General features: G+C 38.5%; 1 protein-coding gene across 1 annotated transcript in view; it reads left to right on the top strand.

Moving 5' to 3' along the window:
• Positions 1-3,937: 3,937 nt before the first annotated feature.
• ELOVL7 (ELOVL fatty acid elongase 7) overlaps positions 3,938-22,532 on the top strand; it is a 55,749-nt gene continuing 37,154 nt past the window's right edge. The window contains exon 1 of the mRNA XM_016198738.2: positions 3,938-4,134. The gene's annotated coding sequence lies outside the window, so the exon portion shown is untranslated. The remainder of the gene's footprint in view (positions 4,135-22,532) is intronic.

Genomic DNA, 22,532 nt, shown 5'->3' with positions numbered 1-22,532 from the left:
ACAATCCTCTTGACATCTAACCAGTTGACCAGGGAGCCTGTGCGCTTCATTTCCCCATAAAGCAGACTGCCTGCTGCCCAGGCTGCCAGTAGCCTGTTCCCTGTTCCAACTGCTAGGTTACTGACTCAACAATAGTCTATTGTATTTATTGCAAGCCTGTTGGTGCCAGTTACACTTGTTACTGTGATTAGATAATTTAAAAAGTATGAAAATCTATGAAACAAAAGTACAATTAGGAAGATTCCATAAAAGTTAGTGACTAAAAATGTGGGCAGGAAAACTAAAAGATTGGAGAAAAAATTATAAAAACTTGGAGGTAATAACCCAACCTTGCTTTACAAGTTTGTTTTGTGGTTGTTTTTTTAGTTTTTAATTCACTTAGAAAATTAAAACTGGAAATTGTAGAAAATAAACTTGGAATATGGTTTATATAAGAAAAATATCAGGGAGGTATTTCTCCTCAAGGAAAAGTTGAAACAGCTTTGGAAAATTGGAGACTTAATGCATATTTATGTGTCTTGAGGTTAAGTCAATGTTTATGGTGTATACATACTTTTTTGATTCTTTACTGTAAGCAATATTTTTGATTAACCGACCAGAACCAGTCAAAATTATTGCTGCTGTTAGTCTGACTATTATAGTTTATACCCTAGTATAGTTAAGTAGTCAGAAACTTTGCCTGTAGTTATTCTAAGGACATACATTAATAAAAACCACTTGAAATTTGCCATTGGGAATGTAAAAAGCAGAAGATTGCTTTTTCTTTGCTAAGCATACCATACTAATGAACTCATACTTCTCATTTTAAATTAGGGTTTTCACTTCCATGTAACATTTAAGTTTATTTTAATAATGTGAACCAATATGTAGAACCTAGAGCTGGTTCCTACCTCCCTTAAATGACTTCCATAAAAATTGAAAGCAAAAATACATAGTATAGCATTAGCTAGAATCTATTAAACTTGATAAATTTCTTAGTGCTGTTAAGCTGACAGGTTGAATTGGGCAAGATAAACCTTATTCTAGATTCAAACTAATTACAGAAGTGTAGTAGTTTTTCTAAAGCTTTACAAGTTAGTGAAAAAAGACTGAACTGATAAAATGAGAAAAATAAAAGTACATTTTATAATACTAGCATTATTGGACACTTGCTGTGTGCTAGGCACTTTGCTAACTTCTACATATGCCTTATCTTATTTATTCTTCACAGGTATTGTTTCCATTTTACTAACAAAGAAACTAACTCATATAGAAGTCAAGTAACTTGCCCAAAGTCATATGGTTAGTAAGTAAGTAATGGAGCTGGGAATCAGACCCAGTTTAGTCTGAACTTCAGTGCTGATATGCCCATGCTTTTACCAGTGTATGAGGCAGCAATGCAGTACTTTCCATCTGAATTTCTGATATTGGGGTGGTTTTTCTGTAAGCCGTTTATATGAGAGGTGATCCTAGAGAGTTCCAGCAGAGAAAGGGAAGGGAGGCAGCTCGTACAGGGCATATTAATGAAGATGCTACTACTACACCTATGGGAACAGGGGCTTCCCTCCCACTGCAGCATGCCTCAGAGGTATCCCACCTAAGGGGCGAAAAGGCAAAACCTTTGCTGGGTTATGAATATGTAGACAATTTTTTCTAAAGGTATGTCTTATCTTTATTAATAGTAACCAATACCTATTTAATTCACAATTTACAAAATTCTGTGTATTATCTCATTTAATTTCCTTCATTCTTCTCACAATATTTTCAAGTTAAATTTATTGGGCGCCACTGGTTAATAACATATGTTTCAAGAGTACCATTCTATAATACATCATCCATATGTTGCATTTTGTGTTCCCCACTCAAAGCCTGGTCTCCCTCCTTCACCAGGTATTTGACCTCCCTTTTCCTCTTCATTACCCTCTCACCCCCTTGGGCCTCTGTCATCTGTGTCCTTGCATTTGTTTGTTTTGTTAAAGACATGTCAAAGTGTTTCTAGCTGGAAAGGACCTTAGAGGGCATTTATGCCAACCTCCACTTTTACAGATGAGAAAACTGAAATCCAGCGAGGCCAAGTCATTTGGTCAAGGTCACAGGCCTATTTAGTACGCTGGGACCAGAAGCAAGTTCTGATTAGAGTTCAAGTGCTTTTCTAACTTACTATTTTTTCTTTGTTAGTCTTATTCTGAATGTGCTTTACTACTGAATTCTTTATGTTCCTAAATTGCCCCATTCCCATCTTTGTCTAAAAGTAACAACATTGATTACTCCTTATACTCTACTGTAGAATTTGAACGGGGCAAAGATTATGCTTCCCCCATGCTACAGGTGGGAAAACTGAAGCTCAGGGCAATGCACCATAGTCTCCAAAGTTAAAGGTCATTTATTTGTGAAAGACAGGAAATAATTTATGTGAAACACTTAATAAAATTAACTTACTATATGTATAAAAAGGATTAGCCTTTAATGTTAATGTTGGAATTAGGCCAATAATATTGACAAGAACGAACTATGTAGACTTTATCCATGCTGTAAGGACACAGTTTGCATAGATAGCCAGACCCTAGAAAAGAGGTATCTCCCACATCCTGGGTAGTGTTCATGTCTGTTGTTGTTGTTCTCCGGAAGAAAGATTTCTACTTTTTAAATGTTAGGTCAGTGTTCACTCATTTATGAAATAAACATTGGCTATAGACACTGGGGATGTAAAAATCTAGAAGTCATCTCCTCTCCTCATTTCTTTCTTTATATCATGCCCACATTCAAATTCACAGCAATCATGTCAGCTATGTATGCAAATTGCATCAATTAACTCCTAATCCTACTGTCTCCTTCAGTCAATTCCCTATCGAGCAGCCGAATTAATTTTTAAAAACATAAGTTAGATTATGTCATTGCTTTGCTTAAAAGCCTCCGATGAGAGGTTCAGTTTGCAAGATGTAGAGTCCTAGAGATGGATGGTGGCGACGATTGCACAATGAGAATGTACTTAATACCGCTGAACAGTACACTTAAAAATGGTTAAGATGGTAACTTTTATGTTATGTGTATTTTACCGTAGTTTTTAAAAAAGAAAAATAGTCATACTAAAATAAAATAAAAAGTCTCTGATGGCTTCCTGTTGCACCTACAATAAAACTCTGGCTCTTTAATTTAGGCCTCAAGACCCTGCCTGGGTCTATGTCCCTCCCCATCTGAAAGACACTTGGAGAAGTGGTTCTGCAGGTCATCTGGCATAACTCTCCTTGTGCTCTGCTTCCTGTTCTTCTCATGTACAGTTTGTTGCCTCCAGGCCCGTACCCTTGCTGTTATGTCCTCTAGGATCACCCGCCCCTCATATCTTCTCAAGTGTTCTCAGTCTTTCTGACTGTTCTTCTCTTGTGGTCCTCTTTCCTGAGTGACGCTGTCACTTCACTCTCATGTTGCGTTTCTTCATAACTTTTGCCACTGTTTGTCTTACTTATGTTTGTGTGTACCTTTGTTTACTTGTGTGTCTTCCCACAAGAAAGTCAACTCTATGAGAACAGGGATCTTGCTGTACGTATCCCTAGTGGCAACAGGGGTGCTTGGCACATAGTAGGTGGTCAAATATGTATTGAATAGTGAATGGAGATATGGTCCCTTCCCTGAAGGACCTTGTAGTTTCTGATCCTGAGTCTCAGGAGCCCTGAGTTGTGACTGTGAACAAGGTCTCTGAGAGCCTCTCAGCTAAGGCGCACATAGAGAATGGGCAGCTAGTTCTGCCCAAAATAAAATGACGTGGGGGAGGAGAGAATGATGTTGGGGGCAAGAGTCAAAAACACATGAAGTGTTTCCTCTCATTCTATATCCCTCTCCATCTAAAAGAAAAATAAGAGAAAACAAAAATATAGCTACATATCAGTAGCCAGGCATGAACCCTGCCCAAGCCAAGCTTAAAGTGAAAATTGTGTGAGATATCATATATCACATTCCCAGAAATGCCTGACTCCTCTAGACCATTTGCTCTTTGAGGGTCCATTATGAGCACTCAATTGTATTAGTCAATAAGACTGTGTTGCCAAAATGAGACCAAAATCTTACCAAACTCTCTGTCATTTCAGAATTATCTTCTCTGGCATGAGTTTCCCAATGACAATCAAAGCTCACCCTTTCCATCTGGCTGTCATACTGCAGGTAGTTTTGTGGGTAACTGAACTTTCATGTGCATATTTTTTATTAATATTTTTCATGGTAAATATAGGAAAAGTTATATAGAGACTTATGATAATAGACAGATTTTCTGTGCTTGACATGGGAAATCATACTTCCATATAATCAGGAAAATCTGATTATTTTCTGACTAAGGTAACAATATATGCTGATTTTAGAAATGTGGAAAACTTATAACAGAAAACCAAAAACCTGTAGTAAGTAAGAAAACAGACATCGCCCATAATCCCAATGTCGACATAAGAAAGTCCAAACCTGTAGATAATTCTTTATGAGTTTTTTGAGCCAGGCTGATCTCAAATGTTCTGGAGAATAACAATTTTTCAGCTGCTTGTATGCATTTGAAATTAAAGAGAGGGCATAAGAAAGGGGAGAAAGCGAAGCGGGTATAACTTCGGTATTTCAAAGATGCATTAACCTAGATGCCAGAGAACAGTGGGCAGGGCTGGCTTAAAGCCGCTCACTGCAAGTTAATATAACGGGTCTGACTACACACCGTGACCTGCCCAGTTAGAATTTTATGATCAGATCATCCTGTGAGGTTACTTTCCATAGAACCCCTTTTCTGTCCTCGCCACCAACCAGAAATTACCACTGTAACATTTTGGTAAATTGCTTTGTAGTCTCTTGTAGGCATTTTTTTTTTTTTTTTTTGATAGTTTGTCAAAGCTTTTCTTTGAAAAAGTTGGAAACTATTTAGGTGAAGAATCAGAAAACATCTCCTAGTATACCTAAAAAACAAACTCCAAATGAACTTGTAAGTATTTTCAACATGGAAATGTTATTTCTTTTTACACACTCATATTGTGGAAATTTCCAAACATTTATAAAAGTAGAGCGAATATTCTAATGAACCCGATGTAAACATGACCCAGGCTCATGGCTAATCTTATTTATCTGTAAATATTTTGGATATCTTCAAAAGATCAGGACTTAACAAAAATTACCACAACACTGTTATTACACCTAAAAAGTTTAAAGTACTCCATTAATGCCACCGAATAACCAATCATTAGGAAAATTATAAAAAATAAATAAATCAGATGCTGACTACAGGGTGGTAGTATAGAAATTGTTGGCTAATAAGATCATATGCCGTCTATTTAACAAATTGTATAAAGAGCCACAAGGAAATGTTAAAAACAATAGAAATTCACTTAATGCTTGTCTCATGTAGATAAATATTAATGTTATTAAGCAATCTGACAATTTATATTTAATAACTATTGTTTCTTTATTCCCAGTGCTTAATTTAAAATGCAGTGTTCACCTATAACAAATGAATTTTTAAACTCTTTTATGCATTTTTGGGGCTAGTACTGAGTGAAAGTATGAATCTGGATACATAAAAGTTCCCATAGATCCCATGCTGTGATACATTTAATACATTTTCCTAAAACTACAAATGTTTTACCTGAAGAAGAATAAAATGAGATCATGGTAGGCATATGCTCTGTTAAATTAATAAAGCAGAGTAAATCCATTTATTCTTAGGGTTTATTTCAGTAGTAGAAATAATTTTTATGCTATTAAAGGCACATGTTAACTTTTAAAGGAAAAAAAAGCAAAACCTGAAAATCTGAATAATTTATTTGTATTACAGTTATTGTGAGAGTATAACAGAGAGGCTTCAGGGAACAGCAAGAAAGTTTACTTGACTGAGAGACTAGTTTATCAGGAATGAGAGTGAGCGGATGGCAGAGAGTAAAAGGAGTCCAGTTAATGAAGCCTACGGTCAGGAATTCCAGCTTGGCTCCATTACAGATTTCTGAAAAGAGAAAGGACCTGGTCAGGGGTGCTTTGAACTGGCTGATTCAGGTTGCTGGCTTGTCACACTGTCAAGTGGACAGGAAACTAGGCTGTGAGATAGGAGAGGTTCTGGCTGCCTGGGTGGGTGGAAAGGAATGAGAGGGGCTGAGAGAGGGAAGGGAAGGTAAAGAAGGGAGCCTGGATAGGGAAGGACAGGAGGCCGAGGTTTCGAGCCTGGAGGCATGGGTGGATCGTGGTGCCAAGGTTGGTCTTGGGAAAACTGGGTTAGGGGAATGTTTTGGTTGAGATTCTGAAACTTGCTTTATTTGTTGTTGGTTAATCATTGCAAGGTAAGTGAATAAGTTACATGCTCCTTTGCAGAATTTGAGACTTTTCACCAAGTTGGCCTCTTCTGGGCAATCCCTTCATGGTTGGGCAGTTAAAGATTTAGAAATTGTTGAGATAGTCAAAGATCAGATGATTAAAACTCATAATGGCAGATGAAGTCCTAATAACTAGAATTTCCCCTTGCCTCGTCTCCCTCACCAGGAGGAAAATCGGTGGAAGTTATTTAAGTAGCTTATGTAAAATATGACTAGAAAGAAAATGTTCCTCTTTGTTGACTGAGATAAGTAAAAATAACCATTTGTAAATATTTGCCCTTACCACTTTTATAGGGCAGTTGTTGTTTTAATCTTGTATTACCTGCAATTGCTGTGTGTTGATAATGAACTATTGTTTGAAAGGGCCATGGCTGGAGAGGCCTGCACTGAGACCATATTGAACTAATAGGTCAGAGAAACAGTTGTGGAAAATGTTAGTCTGTCTATGTTGTTGTTTCTGGAAGTTTTCATTCAAAATTATCAAAATTAAAAATTAAGATATTTAGCAGTACTGTACTTCATTATAAATGTATTTTACATACATTATGCATTAAGTTAATTTGTTTACTAGCCTAGAGGTGTAATTGCACTTTCCTTGGGAAAATATTTTCTTTGGTTAAAATAATCAAATTATAAATTTGGGCCCCAATTGGATATGTAGAAATGGAATAAATATAAATCCTCTGTTCTAAATCTGTGTTAATTTTTAATTTGTTAAACAGGATTGAGATACTTTCATACCAATCATTTTAGTAGAACTGAAGAAGGTGGTATAGACACAGGACCAGAGTGCTAACTTAGAGGCCAGTTTAGAAAGCAGAAACATCATCCCTGAACAGAGAAAACAGTATCCCGAAGTCCATTGAGTAAATCTGTGCTCAACTCATAGGGATATGCTCTAGTTTTTAATCACAGCCCATTTAGTGTTATTTTAAACACCCAACATCATTGGTTATCTGATTTCCCATCCCACATCAGATTAGAGACAGCAAATTAGAATGAGTGGGATTTGTAGAAACAGGAATGATGGTGACAGTGTAGTGGCTAACAAGCTGATAGAAGAAGACAGATAGAAGCTGATAGAATCTACTACTTTTAAAAAAAACAGGTATTTGAAATGCCTGGCAATTCGGAATTTTTTTCCTTGTTATTAGTTTTTATTTATTTTCTAGTTTGGAATTTTATTTTTGGAATTTTTTATTGTAGGGCAAGGGTCCATAGTCCTAGACATGGACAGTGCCAGAGGACACTGCTGTGATACCACTGCTCTTAGTAATATCTCCAAATCATCCAGAAAAGTTCTGTGTATAAGATGATTGAAATCTTTCAAAAAATATTTTACATTTTTCTATCAGAAAATTAAATCTGAAATTAAAGTGACTGCACCTACGACAAGCACTTCAGTCATCTAAAATACTTCTGTGGAACACCGTTCTCCTGGATGAGGCTGAATAGATGAATTATACCCATAAATAGAAAGAAGCAGGATGAATTCATTTAATTTTACTGTTGGTTACTTTTCTTACCCACACTTCTCTTTGGGGACTTTTTTTTCTTTTTATGGGCTTATCTGTATATTTTATGTGTATGTACTGTTATATATAGGTGTATTATAGCACTTTCCTCACGTTCAAATTTGTAACAGGAAAGAACATTATGATTTGTGTTCTGTCTAGAATTCATCCGTCCACATGGCCAACCCATCCACCTCTGGGTACTGAGGTACTAGGTCCCTCCCCTGATGGGGCTCTATGCCCTATTCCTATTTCTGTCTGTACTGAACCTGTCACTGCAGATCCTGGCTTTTGGGGGGCAAGGTTTTGAGGTGTGTTGATTCTCACCCCTCCTTTCAGTCTTGTAATTCTTGATTACTGCCTAAAACAGAAACCCCTTACTCGGTATCACAGCCATTTTGTTGTTTCTTTCTATTGTTAACCACACGTTCAGCTCTGTCCCTTATCTTTTGAAACCCATGCTCGTTGTGTTCAAACTCTTATATCCTCAATCTCATCACCTTCCAAACATAACCTCTCACCCCGTGCCCGCACACTGCTTTTGGGAAGGCTTGTCCATTCATCCATTTAACAAATATCTGAGCATCTGCCATGTCCCAGGCACAGTCTCAGGTGCTAGGGAGACAGCAATTCACAAAACAGAAAAAGATCCCTGCCCCCAAGGAGCTTATATTTCTAGTGTAATTGGGGAGTTGGGGTTTTGACAATAAAATATAAATAGAGAATCTTTTTCTGAAATATATAAAATATATATAATGATTAAAAGTGCTGAAGAGAAAAACAAAGCAATGAAGACAGGCAAGTTCATGTTGGTGGGGGAATGGAAGGCAAGGTGACATTTTGTCAAAAATCTGAAGGAAGTGAAGCAATTGCCCTGGCAGATACCTTCAAGAAGAGAATTCAAGTTGTGGGAAGAGTGGATTCGAATGCTTTGAGGCAAGAGCATTTTTGGTGTGTTCAGGGATGGGCAAGATGCCCAGTGTGGCTGAAGCTAAGTAAGTGAGGAAGAGGTAAGGTCAGAGAGGTAGGGCCCAGATCCTAGAGAACCTACTATGGAAACTTTGACTCTTCGCGTGAGTGAAGTGGGAAGACACTGATTGATACATTTGAAACAGAAGTGACACAACGTGGGTGTTTTTGTTTTGTTTGGCTTTTTCTTGAATGTGAAGAATTCATTGAAGAGGGACAAAAGTGAAATCAGGGAGACCAGCTGAGAGACTCCTGCAGTGATTTAGATACGAGAGGACAGTGACTTGGACACCATTAGAATGAAGAGTGGTTGGGTTCTAGAAAATGTTGTGATGGGTTTGGTGTAATCCACGCATGGGCCCTGGCTTCCTTCCCCCTTATTAGCTCACCTGTGTCCCGCCCTCCTTTCCCTTTTCCCCTCTTGAGGATGAGGTGTCACCTAGCTCCAGAGGGAGCAGAGCACCACCTGGCAGCCTCTGCCCCCCTCCCCTCCCCTCCCCTCCGTTTCTCCTCCTGACTTTTCTTGGATGTTCCTCCCGTTTCTCTCAGAAATTGTCCCAATTTCTTTGTTCCTTATTTCATCTGGTGGCACTGCCATGCACATAGTTACCCACACCAAACCAGACAGTTCAGTCACACTACCCTGTGCCTCTGTCCCGTCTAGTGAATCACCATGCCCTTCCCATATTGCCTCATAAATACTTCTTGACTTTGCGCTCACCACCACTGCACATCCCAAACTTTGGCTGCTCGTGCTGAGGCCTTTAAACACTTCTCATTGGGATGCCTGCAGTTGAAGCCTCGTTGGCCTCCCTTCCCTCAGGTTCACCACCTCACATTCATGCTTCATCCAGCTAGGCCACAACGCTGGCATAAACCCTTTAGGGGCCCCCCCTGCTTGTAGCTGAGGCTTGCAGACTGCACAGAGGGGGTGCTTTTGAGTAAGCTCGGGTTGTCAGTGGTAGGACTCCAGCAGAACTGTCTGGTTAAACTCTTACATGAATAATATTTCACCTTTTGAAAGCTTCCCATTGCCTGTGTAGTATCTTTAAATATCTTTTCTCACTATACCTCATTTATACTCCTTCCTCGGTGCACTTGCCCATCCTGTCACCCCCAAGTGCTCAGTTTCTACCAGTCACTCAGAAGTAGCTCAGATCTCACATCTTCAGGAAGGCTTTTTATCATTCACATCTTTATGAATTTAGCCACTGGTATTTATTGGACATCTCTCGGGCGGCCAACAGCATCCCCAAAGGTGGGCACTGAGGACATGCCTGAGGGCATTAGAGCAGTGCTCCTCAGAACGTCTGTGCTGGTGGACCAGTGGGGTTTTTGTTTGTTTGGTTTGCTCTGTCATGCACAGTAAGTGGTCCTGTTGCACATGAATAAAATGCAGTTTGTGCCATATGTGACTCACCGCTCAATGTCAGCAACACCCAAACTGGTCTATACCTTGTTTAACAAGTATCACATACTTGGATATCACAGCAGTGTCAAATTGCCGTAAACATTTCTAAATACTTACACTTGGTTTCTGGACTTGCCTTGGGCCAGACTGGTAATAAACATCAGCATCATTCCATAGGCCACCTTTAAATAACTAACACCACCCTAGAGGGTTTTCTGTAGAGGCCGTGGTAGGAGAGGGGACAATTTACATCAGGGGCCCAGAGGAGACTAGACACTTTTCCTGAATTGTTGAACCATAGGGGAGAAGAAACCCTGCTAGGGGAGGGTAAAATCTTAAAAAACGAGATCAGTTTACTAGTCAGGTGAACAATGCATTTTTAGCCATGGGAGAAATTGGAGCAGAGAGAGAGAGGGCAGATGGAGCAGCCTGGGACGGCTAAGATTAAGATGGAGAAAGGAGGCTGCTGTAAGGTGAGAGATGAGGCTGGAGGAGCGTCAGGTGGGGTTGATTTTACTCACTCAGCAAATACTTTCCAAGAATCAACTATGTGACACATCCTTCCTGGGCACTGGGATTAGAAGCCAAGCAGAGATAGTTTTTGCCCTAGTATAGTTTAGGAGGGGTAGCCAAGGAGTTAGACTGGATTTTGAGCTAGAGTATGACATGATCATTTTAATGGAAAGATGTCTCTGACAGGCTGTCGAAAATGATGACTGTTGAGTCAGAAAAGTTAGTTGATAGGTTGCTACAATAACCCAGGTAAGAGATGATTAGGGTCAAGAAGCAGGAGCTAAGGGTTGGGGGAAGAAGTAGGGTTGAGGGATAGAGAAAGGGACTTTTTAGGAGAAATATTATTAGGGTGATATAAATTAAATGTCTTGAGGGGTCAATAGTGTTTAGGATGGCTTGTAATTTCTGATTTATGATAAGGTTGGTGGTCCAATTTGTTGGTAGAAGGGAGAGGGATTAGAGAATTGATAAGTAAAGCATCTGAGGATCTCATACCGGTTAGGTACCTCCTCTTTTTGTATTTCTGTAGTGTGTTGTGCTAACCTCTATTACAGAATTGTTCGGTGGGTTTCTGTGCTCCTTGAGAATGTGTACCCACTTGTCTACCCTAAATACTTGGCACAGGGCCTAACATGTGGCACAGGCTCAACAAATGGTTCTTAGACCAAACAGAAAGATCGTGTATTAGATTTCTATTGCTGCCATAATCATCACACACTTAGTGGATTAAAACAATACAAATTATCTCACAGATCTATACGGCCAAAACCCAGGTTGTCAAGGGTGATGGCTCTACTCTGTATTTCACATGGTGCAGTCCATCTGGACTCTTATTGGAAGCCTCTAGAAAGAATCTGTTGCCAACTTCTTTCAGGTTGCTGGCAGAATCCAGTTCCTTGTGGTTGAAGGACTGAAATCCCTGAGTCCTTGTTGGATGTCAGCTAGGGGCTTCCATTAGCTACTATGGGCCTTCTCTCCAGTCCTGAACCCCTCTCAGAGCCAGCAATAGTGCATTGAATCCTCACACTTTGAATCGCTCCGCCTTCTGCTTTTGCCACACCTCTTCTTCTACCAGACAGCTCTCTGCTTATATGGGCTCATGTGATTACACTGGGCCCACCTAGATAATCTAGGATAATCTTCCTATTTTAAGGTCTGTAATCTTAATTACGTCTTTAGAGTCCCTTTTGCCATGTATAATATGGTCACAGATTCCAGGGATCAAGGCATGGACATTTTTTTTGGTGGGGGGGCATTATTTTGCCACCCATGATCGTAATTATCTACCAAGTCATGTAGGATTATGATCATAGGTCTTAAACACACATTCCAGCACCTCCCATTTGTGCAGGGAAACACAAGGAGACTAAGGCTTACCTAGTGTCAGAAGGAAATGGCAGAGGTAGATCAAGCCCTTCTGTTTACACTCTTTCTTCTAACCATCCATCCACTTATCCATCCCATCCATTTATCCATTCTATTAGTTATTCATTCATAAGCATTTGAGTACCCTCTTTGTTTTAAAAGTCTATGCTAGGTTGGGAAAAGAGGGAGAGAGTGAGCTACAAAGGTAAATAACACCTGATTTCTGTGAGCTCATCTTCTGTATATTGAGGTCTAGATCAAATTTTCTTAAATCCATGCTACCTACTGACGAGTTTGGTTTGTGTTGATGCTGTTTTCTTCCCTGCTTAGTACAGCATCTATTTTCAGCATGCTGTGGCTTCAAAGCCTGCACCAAGGACTCAGGAAATGTGTGTAATTGTGATCCTTACTACTTGGTTCACAGGCTTCTATGTGTAGCCATAAAATTTAGGAAACATTTATAAATATTTTTAATTGTTTTAATTTTTAACTGTGTTCAAATAACAAATATTACCAATTTCTTATTAATCTTTCCAGAGACATCCTGTGCATACACAAGGAAGTATTTGTCTGTACCTGGCATTAATTATATATTTTAGTGATTATTCAGTAGCAGTATAGGTAGAACTACTGTGTTTTCTTAATAGCTACACAGTGTTCCCTCACATTGGTAGACATTTGTAGAGTTTTCATTTCTTTTGCTATTAAAACATTGTTGTAAAAAATCTTGTACATGCACCTTTTACACAAGTGTTAAGTGGACACGTACGACATTTTCATTGCAGCACATGTTGCCAAATCACTCCCACAGAGGTTGTATCAACTCACATTCCCACCAGCAGTCCATGACTACATGTTTCTCTACACCTTGGCCAACAATGTATGTTATCAAATTTTATGGTCTTTGCCAATAAGTAAAAATGACATTTCATTCTAATTTAAATTTACATTGTCAAATTACTGAGTAAGGTTGGGTATCTTCTTTGTATATACTTGAGAGTTATTTGTGTTTCCTTTTTTATAAACTGTTCATGTCTTTTAGCCATTTCTCTTTTGGGTTGTTGGCTTTTTTCTTGTTAATTTGTTGGCAGCCTGTATACTAAGGAAATTAGCCCTTTGGCATATGAGATTCATGTAATTTTCTTTCTGTTTGATTTGTCTTTTGAATTCATATACCGAGGTTTTTGACATGCACTTTTAATTTTAGCTGGCCATATTTAATTAATCTTTAAATCTATGACTTCAGTGCTTTGTGTCATGGTTGGAAAGGCCTTCCTCGTTTTAGTATTGTAAAATAATTATCTCAGTTTTCACTAAGTATTTTTTAACTTTTTATTTTGAAATAATTATAGAGTCATGGGAAGTTGCAAAGTTAGTGCAGAGACATAGTGTGTGCCCTTCACTCATTTTCCTTTTTTTAACTTAACAGCAATGTTTTTATCAGTTTTAGGTATTGGAACCTTAATCCAAATCCCAAAACATTGATTCAGCGAGGTACTTTTTAATTTGCCAAGATTAAAGTAGTGATTCTTTTTTCCCTGCCTTGTATTCACCTTAGGGGATAGGTGGGTGTACTAAAAGTCACTTTGACTACAGAGAGCAAAAAGAAGACTGTACCCTAAGAGAACAGAGGTGCCCAATGGAATATGCATAACATTCAGGATAAGGCTTTACACTTGACCAGTAATCAAAGATGTTAGTAGGTACTTTAAAAAGAATTCATAGAGTGTTCTTACAGGACAATTTGTATAAAGATTCTGCCTTTTAAGTCAGTTTCATTTTTATAATTTCATTTTTTACATTTAAGTTTTGATGGATCTAAAATTTATTTTGGTTAAGATGATATATGGATTCCAATTTATTTATTATTTTTACCAATCTGTTATCCATTTGTCCTAACATTATTTATTGAATAATCTGTATTTTTCCCAGCAATTTAAAGTGCAGATGTATTATGTGCTAAATTTCTGCATATAGTGGTTATTTTAATAGTTAAAGTATCACAACCTGTTAGTGTATATTTTTTCAAGAGCTACATGTTGAGATGACCGTTGCTGGCCTTGTTTCAAAGTCCTATATTGGTATAATTTGGCCCATTTGTCTAGAATTGACTTTGTGGTGTTGCGGGTTGTGCTGGGGTACAGGTGAATAACATTCATTCCTTGGCCTCCTAAAGTTCATCTTAGCTTATCGATCCCAATCTATTAAGGTAAAGCCTTTAGACTATGTAGTGCTCAAGATTAGCCATGCAATTAATCCTCACCAAACATTTCTGAGGACCATGCTGTATTATCCCCATTTTGTATATAGGAAGTGGATACTCACGAAGATTAAAATTGCCCAGACCTCAGGTCATAGAGCAAGACAGCAGAGTTCAGACAGGCTCTGGCCTTGTAATTAGTATTATCCTGCCCTATATTTCAGGACATGCCTCAGATCTGCCCTCGATGTTCCTTCACTCTTTTGATCTGAGGAGATAAAAACCACCATAAAGTCTCAGCTGCAGTGTAACTCCACTGTTCTATCTCTGCTTTAGCCAACCTAAAGGCTTTCACCATTTTTAGTTTCTGCTTTTCAATGAAAAGACTAAGCAAAGATAGATGACTCACCTACTTATTTAATTATCTGAATTTAGGCACTAGATTTAGATAATTCTTAAATTCTTTCCCAGCTCTGTGATTCTAGATACAGCTTTTTTTTATTTATCTTGCTAGTATTTTCCATAGTTTTATGTTCCCGTATAGGAGGGAGTGAACAAAAGCATTTAAGGAATGACAATTATTTTCATGTGGGTTATTTAGAAGGGAAAACAGTTAGAAATTCTTTAAAACAATTAAAAATAACATCTGTTGGGGAAGTCATATAGGCTGGTTATTGTATAATGTTAATAATAGACTTAATTGCAATTCATTGCATTAGCTTGCTAGCATATATTTCAAGACCACCACTTAAATTCTGTATGTGCTTTGAGTTTAAGGTTACCAATTCACATGCCCCATAAGGTCCTCTTACAGTTTCCTGTTAGCTGTGATGTAGTCCCTGTGATGCTTTTCATGGAATAGAGATTTTGGGAGAAGCAAAACAGGTGAGTCTCCACTCTGAATTTCCCACTTACTGTTAAGAATTATCGCTAGAGCAAAGTAACGTCTTCTAGGTGATTTTATGCACTTCTGTTGGAAGCCATGTTTATGTGAGGTCTCCATGGATAACCCTCAAAATAGCCAATTTGGATACCTAGATACATAAGTCATTTAGTGTATTTGTTTGGTGGGAAGGAGTATATTTGTAGGGCTTAGTGAGTTAATGCAAGGCCAGCCATGCCCAAGAAACTGGTTCATAAACTAGAATCCCAGGTCATTAATTTAAAATTGGTTGTATATGCTCTGGCCAGTGTGGCCAAGTGATTAGACCATCAGCGTGCGCACCAAAGGGCCTCAGGTTTGGTTCCCAGTCAAGGGCATGTACCTGGGTTGCAGTTTGGATACTAGCCCAGTCGGGGCACATGTGGGAGGCAACCAGTCAATATGTCTCTCTCACATTGATGCTTCTCTCTCTCTCTTTGTCTCTCCTCCTCCCTCCGCCCTCCCTCCCTTCCACTCTCTCTAAAAAATCAATGGAAAAATAACCTCTGGTAAGGATTAACAAAAAGAAATAAATAAATAAAAAATAAATAAATAAATAAATACATAAATAAGTAAGTAAGTAAGTAAGTAAATAAAAATAATTGGTTGTATATCCCTGGCCTGTGTGGCTCCTTGGTTGGGTGTCATCCCATACACCAGTAGGGTGCCTGTTCAATTCCTAGTCAAGGGCACATGCCGGGGTTGCAGGCTCCATCCCCAGTAGGGAGCATGGAGTAGGCAGCCAATCGATGTTGCGCTCTCACATCAATGTTTCTCTCTCTCTCTCTCTCTCTCCCCCTCTCCCTCTAAAAATCAATAAACTATTCTTTAAAATAAATAAATAAATAATATTCTTTAAAATAAATAAAATAATAAAATAAATTGGTTGTATATGTGGACAAAGTCAAGATTGAACAAATATATAAGTGGATAATTCCACTCAGGAAATCTAGGTCTAGGTGAGAAGATTGTTCAAATTACAGCAAAAAGAGCTTGATTATTCCCATTCTCCTCTCTCAAGATTATTCTGTCTTTTAAAACCTTCCTTCACAACACCCCTCTCTCTATGCAGTGCTGAAAAACCCTGGTGTGTACTTCACCAACTATGTTTTTGAGACTTCGAGGGGACCCTTCTCTTTTAGATGGCATTCAGTTTTATATCACCTTCCTTAATTTCAACAGAACTGTAACAACCAACTAAAGTTTAGTCACCATGTGAATTTTACATTATTTCTTTTCATATGAAGGGTGGCACCTAATTGTTATAAGTAGGTTGGCTCTCTTTGATTCCCAGTCCATAGCTCTTCATGCAGAGACCTTCAACTCTATATTAATCTCAATCTGTGAAGGTGGGATGGTTGGCCCTTTAGATTTCATCTCTCAATTTGGAGTTGTATCCCACTGGGGGACTTGAAATTTCTATTTCTGAGTCTACCTTTACCTCTTCTGATACTTTTCTACATGGTGGACTAGGGAGATTAACAATAACGTGAACCACAAGCCATCTTAGGTTTTAAAAGTCAGTAATCAGGAAGAGCTGGAATAAATTATATTAACTTTCTGTTATAAGATATTCCAAGGTTATATTCTGCAGGATACTATCTTTTTCATCAGCCTACCTCCTATTTACCCTTTGAATAGACCGGTCTGCTCTGATACCACTTTCTCCAGGAAGACTTTATTGATCTCTGCCCATAATTCTGGCTCCCAGGCTAGAGTAAGTATCCTCTCCTCTTTGCTGCTAAAGCTCCCTAGGCTTATTGCTGTTTTAAAGCGTATACTATATATTATAACTGTTTACTTGTATATGAACTCCAAGAAGGCAAGTACTCTGTCTAGTCCACATTTTATTTTTCTATTTTTAAAAAATATATCTTTATTGATTTCAGAGAGAGGAAGCGAGAGGGGGAGAGAGAGAGATAGAAACATCAATAACAAGAGAGTTATTGATTGGCTGCCCCCTGCAAGTCCCCCACTTGGGATTGAGCCCACAACCCAGGCATGTGCCCTGACCGGGAATCGAACCACAATCTCCTCAATCATAGGTCGATGCTCAACTGCTGAGCCATGCCCAGCCTGGCTCGAGTCCACATTTTAAAAACAGCTTTATTGAGATGTACTTCACATACCATATAATTTATCTACTTAAAATGTATAATTCAATGGTTTTTAATATGTTCATAGAATTGTACATCCAGCACTACAAGCAACTTTGGAGCAAAGAATCCCAATACGCATTAACAGTTACTCCCCACTCCCTCCCCACTCCCAGCTCCCCCATTCCCCAGTCCCAGTCTACTGACTATCTCTAAGGATCTGCCTATTCTGGATATTTTATGTAAATGAAAGCATATAATATGTGATCTTTTGTGATTTACTTAGCATAATCTTTTCAACGTTCATCCATATTGTAGCATGAATCAGTACTTCATTAATTTTTATTGCTCAATAATATTTTATTGTATGCATATACACATTATATTTATTGGCTCATTAATTGATGGACATTTGGGGTTTTTTCTATTTTTTGGCTGTTATAAATAATGCAGCTATGGACATTTATGCACAAGATTTTGTGTGAACATGTTTTCAGTTCTCTTGGGCATATACCTAGGAGTAGAATGGCTGGGTCATATGGTAGCTCTCTGTTTAATATTTAGAGGAACTGTCAAACTATTTTCCACAGTGCCAGCACCATTTTACAATCCCAAGAGCAATTTATGAGTGTTCCAACTTCCCCACATTTTTGCCAACACTATTATTATGGCCATTCTAGTAGGTGTGAAAGCGTTGGTCCACTTTTGAATCCTCAGCTTAGGGCCTGCTATGGTGTTAATGCTTGTTGGTTGATAAGCTAAGTCTATCCTGCCATCTTGCTCCTCTTACCACCCTTCACATTGGAAGCCTCTGTGCTGTAGTGGGTAAGCGTAGACTAGAGTCCTGTTGAATTTTGAATACTTGCTCTGCAACATAATAACTGTATGATCAGAAGCAACTTACTTAACTTCTCTGAGTTTTAGTTTCCTTATCTGTGACATAAATATAATGATACCTCGTTTTTTGTATTTCTCTTTTCTTTTTCTTTTTTATTTAATTTACTGGGGTGACATTGATTAATAAAATGATATAGGTTTCAGGTGTACACTTCTATAATACTTCATTTGTATATTGTATGGTGTTCACCACCCCAAGTCCAGTCTCCTCCCATCGCTTTACCCCCTTCTACCTCAACCCACCCACCTTTCCCTCTGAAAATCACCATGCTATTGTCTGTGTCTATGAGTTGGCACCCCTTTCCCTTCTGACAGCTGTCAATCTGTTCTCTATCTGTGAGTCTATTGCTATTTTGTTTGTTAGTTTATTTTGCTCATTAGATTTCACATATGAGTGAAATCATATGGTGCTTGTTTCTCTGACTGGCTTATTTCACTAGCAAACGCTCTCCAGGTCCGTTCAGGTGTCTGTCAGTAGATAAGTAGATAAAGATAATGATAACGATAATGATGCCTCTTTGGGGTTGCTGTAAGAATTAAATACATAGTATGGGTGAAATACCTAGCACAGTGCCCAGAGCCCTTGATAAGTGGGCGCTGTTGTTATTCTCTTGGAGAACTTGGGGAGCTATTCCCTTGCCTCAAGAAAAAGGCAACAGTTGATTTCAGATGTGCCTAGTTGCACTGCCCAGAGTATCTCAGGTCAGCTCCCTTTCCTTCGTCAAGCAAGCTGCCTGTGAATTTCTTTAGAAGATCTGTACACGTCTCTCTAGTTTTTGAGCAATGCCCTATGACGACTGCTGAGGCCTTATCAGAAAGCTGATTTCTTATCTGTGGTTCTGCTTCCTTATGAATTTCTCCTTAAGCTTCAACTCACCTATCTCACAGATTTGCTTGCTTCTATTAGCTCATTATTAAAATGGTATTCTTTTCAGGGGCATCAATTTTTAAAATTTTAATCAAGATAGCGATTTATTTATTTGATTTATCTTTATTGTTGAAAGTATTACAGATGTCCCCCTTTTCCCCATTGACCCCCTTCACCCCATACCCCCTCAGGCCTCCACTACACCATTGTCTGTGTCCACAGGCTATGCATATAAATTCTTTGGTTAATCTCTTTCCACCCTCCCTCCCCCCTTCCCTCTTCCCTCTGAGATCCCTCAGTTGGTTCCCTGCTTCCATGTCTCTGGATCTATTTTGTTCATCAGTCTGTTTTGTTCATGAGACTCCTAATTGCAAAAATCCCCAATAATGAAGATTCCAGGTTGGCCCAAGTTGATTTGGGTGACTGAGGAAAGCTCTTTTGACCTCTGTCAGAGAAGTTGCTCCATAGAGCTTGTTGCCACTTGCTTTTGAACCTCTTGGTTAATTTATGAAAGCAGAGGAACTGCTTTCATCTGCGGGACACAGTGGCAAAGTTCCCAGGCAGGAAGTGTTCCTACAAATCTCATATGTAGTGGTCACAAGTGAGGCCTTGGGAGTTCGTTTTACTTGCTCGCGCTTTGTTATGATTTCATCACTGTTTCAGTGTTTTTACCTAAGAGCAAAGTCTCTAAGAGAAATAAATGTGACACACATGCCCTTAGGGAATCTTCATTACTCAGCTCCCATCTACTTGTCCAGTTTTAGTTGCTGCTGCTTCTCTTTACAAATCCCAACAACTGGACTAATGGTCTTGTAACAGGCACCCTCTGAAGTTTCCATGTCCTCATTTCTGTTAGTAGAAAAAATGTGATGGGAGCAAAACCCAAGAATTGATGACTTTTGGGGTTAGGAGGGAGAGAAGGGGACAGGTGGGAATAGCTTACTGGAAAGATAAAAGGAGATTTTAACATTAGAGAGTAGCAGGGAGAGGTGGGAAGTGAACTTGAATGGGGAGAACAGAGTCAGACAATGAAGCTGAGAACTTGGGGATTGATGTGATTTATGATAGGGAGTCATTGAAGATTCTTCAGAAGGGGGAGAGGTGATGAAAGTGTTATTTTAGGATCCCCCCCCCCCCCCCCGGTAATAACATTTACCCTAAGCATGAATTTAAAGGAAATAAGAGTGGAGGTAGGAGTTGTCAGGCCCAATTGCAGTGGCTTCTTTATGGTTGTTAGCAGTGAGAATGGTGGAGAAAGGTTTAAGTAAAATAACACCTTGAGGTGTTGGATAAAGAAGCCAATTGGTGAGAGGTGGAACATGGGCAAAATTAGTTCCTTTGGGATTAGTTAGGTTTCCTGTGACAGTGGAATATCCGAGTTATAATGTTTACTGGCAGTTGGAAATAGTGGCCTCTGGCATGGGTGAAAAGTTTCAGAGTGCAGATTTGGGGTCATTAACATAGCATTAGGAGTAAGTAGATAAAAAGGAAAAAAAATTGCCAAGGATTCAAGAGAGAAACCCCCAGTACAGGAGTACGAAAAAAAAGCACCCACAGAACAAAATGATTAAGGGCTGAACAATGGAATGGCATGAGGCCAGCTAGAAGGGTGGTATGTTCTGACAGTCAAAGCCAGGGCTTCAGGAAGGAAGGTGAGGTCAGCAAAGTGTGACTGCAGGGAAACAGGGTAGATAAAAACTCTGGAAAAAGCCTTTGGGTTTTAGGGAGAGGGGAGTTCCTAACCTTTGTGTGGAGCTGCAGTGAGAGACAGCATCTTTAACCAAGTGAGACGGGTAACCACAGTCACACTAGGGTCCAGAATCCCCACCATGTGTATCACCATATGTCAGATCTACTCTAGAACAATCCCTCTCCCTTATTTCATTTTCAGAGGCCTATTTCTTATTTTTTCCAGTTAGGTTTAGCAGCTTGTCTGCTCCATCTGGCAAAGGGCTTTTCTGTTGACCCACGAACACAGATCACAACTGGTTAAACTTTTTCCTATCACATGTTTTATGATGAAAACAAAATATATATCAAATAATAAGTTTTGCTCTCTATTGTCAGACTTATTGGCAAGGATCCCTTTGTTACGTTGTGCTCTTCCGTTTTCCCCCAAGATAAATTTCTGTTGTTTGTATCTCTTATTTTTGCTTTTTTCAAGGACTCGTCTTAGATTAAGATTGAGATTAGGTGAACAGAGAAGCATTCTCAGTAGAGAATGCAGAAGGAGAGCTAGGGTCATAAAAAGGGTAGGATGGCAGTAGTTGCTTAGGAAAGGGGTTTTGCAGAGTGAATGAGACCTCACATTGTTACTATCCTTAAAATCATTGGTCAGCCTTCTAAGAACTCCATGAATGATGTGAGCGAGAGGTATAAGATCAACACACTTAATAGAAACATGGTTCAAGGTTATATTCCTAAATTCTACTTAAAGGAATCACAAACTCCACAACTTAGACAACAGATTGGAAGGAATTCAACCCATATAGCATCTGTCTTAGGTAGAAAGAGAAGTAAAAGTAACGGTGAAATCCTATGTAGTTTAAATGGTGTGATTAAGAGGTAGGGCTGCATTTTTATATAATCATTGATCATCTGAGATGCTGACCTCTATCAAAAAGAAGTCCCAGATATCAGAAAGGTAGTATGGTAGCTATGTGGATATCAAACACTTGGGAATTTGTAGGTGATAAATATTCTGTAGAAATCGATTCTGAAAAGTTGTTATATGGCCTTAATTGCTGTGAAGATTTTGTAAATTATTTGTTTTATAATTGCTAAATTTTTTAATTGCTAAATTTTTAATTGCTAAAAATTTTTTTTCATAGATTTTATTTCACTTAAAAAATTTAAATAAATACTGGGTTTATATTTGGTCAAATTAATAGTATAGTAGAAATAGTAATAAAACAATTTTATGTGCAGTTTGACTAGTTATGAATTTATTGGACTTTGCAATACTGCATCTTTCTATTTATTGTCTGCAAGGAAAAACACACCAAATTTCCAAGGACTTTATATTAGCAATAGCACGGAGTGTGTTTCTGGTTGATTCCATCCGTAGCAGTACTGAATTTTGGTACTTTTTGTACTGGGGCAAGTAAACCTGAAAGTTGAAGCTAGACTGGGAAGTAAAGCTCCTATGAAGACAAAGGTTGCCTTTGTGTAATTTATCCAGGCCCGAGTTTCTTAGTTTTTGGTATTTGTTCTTGGTATTTTATTATTTGCCTAACAAAGTATAATAGGAAAGAGAGAGAAAACTCAGATTAGTTCTGCTACTTACCAGGAACCAACTTAACTGAACTAAAAAACACTTAAGCCAGTAAAGAGAAACTTACTTAGAATGCTTGATTTAACCATACTATCTTATACATTATATGCTAATTTAACTATACTATCTTCTATACTATTCATAATATTAAGCATATACATTTTCATTAAATATCTACTCATTATATATATAGAAAGAAGA

The sequence above is a fragment of the Miniopterus natalensis genome, chromosome 3 (assembly GCF_054644295.1).
Source record: "Miniopterus natalensis isolate mMinNat1 chromosome 3, mMinNat1.hap1, whole genome shotgun sequence".
Classification (NCBI taxonomy): Eukaryota; Metazoa; Chordata; class Mammalia; order Chiroptera; family Miniopteridae; genus Miniopterus; species Miniopterus natalensis.
Note: the sequence above shows the minus strand (reverse complement) of the source record. Positions and strands in the feature narration are given on the sequence as shown.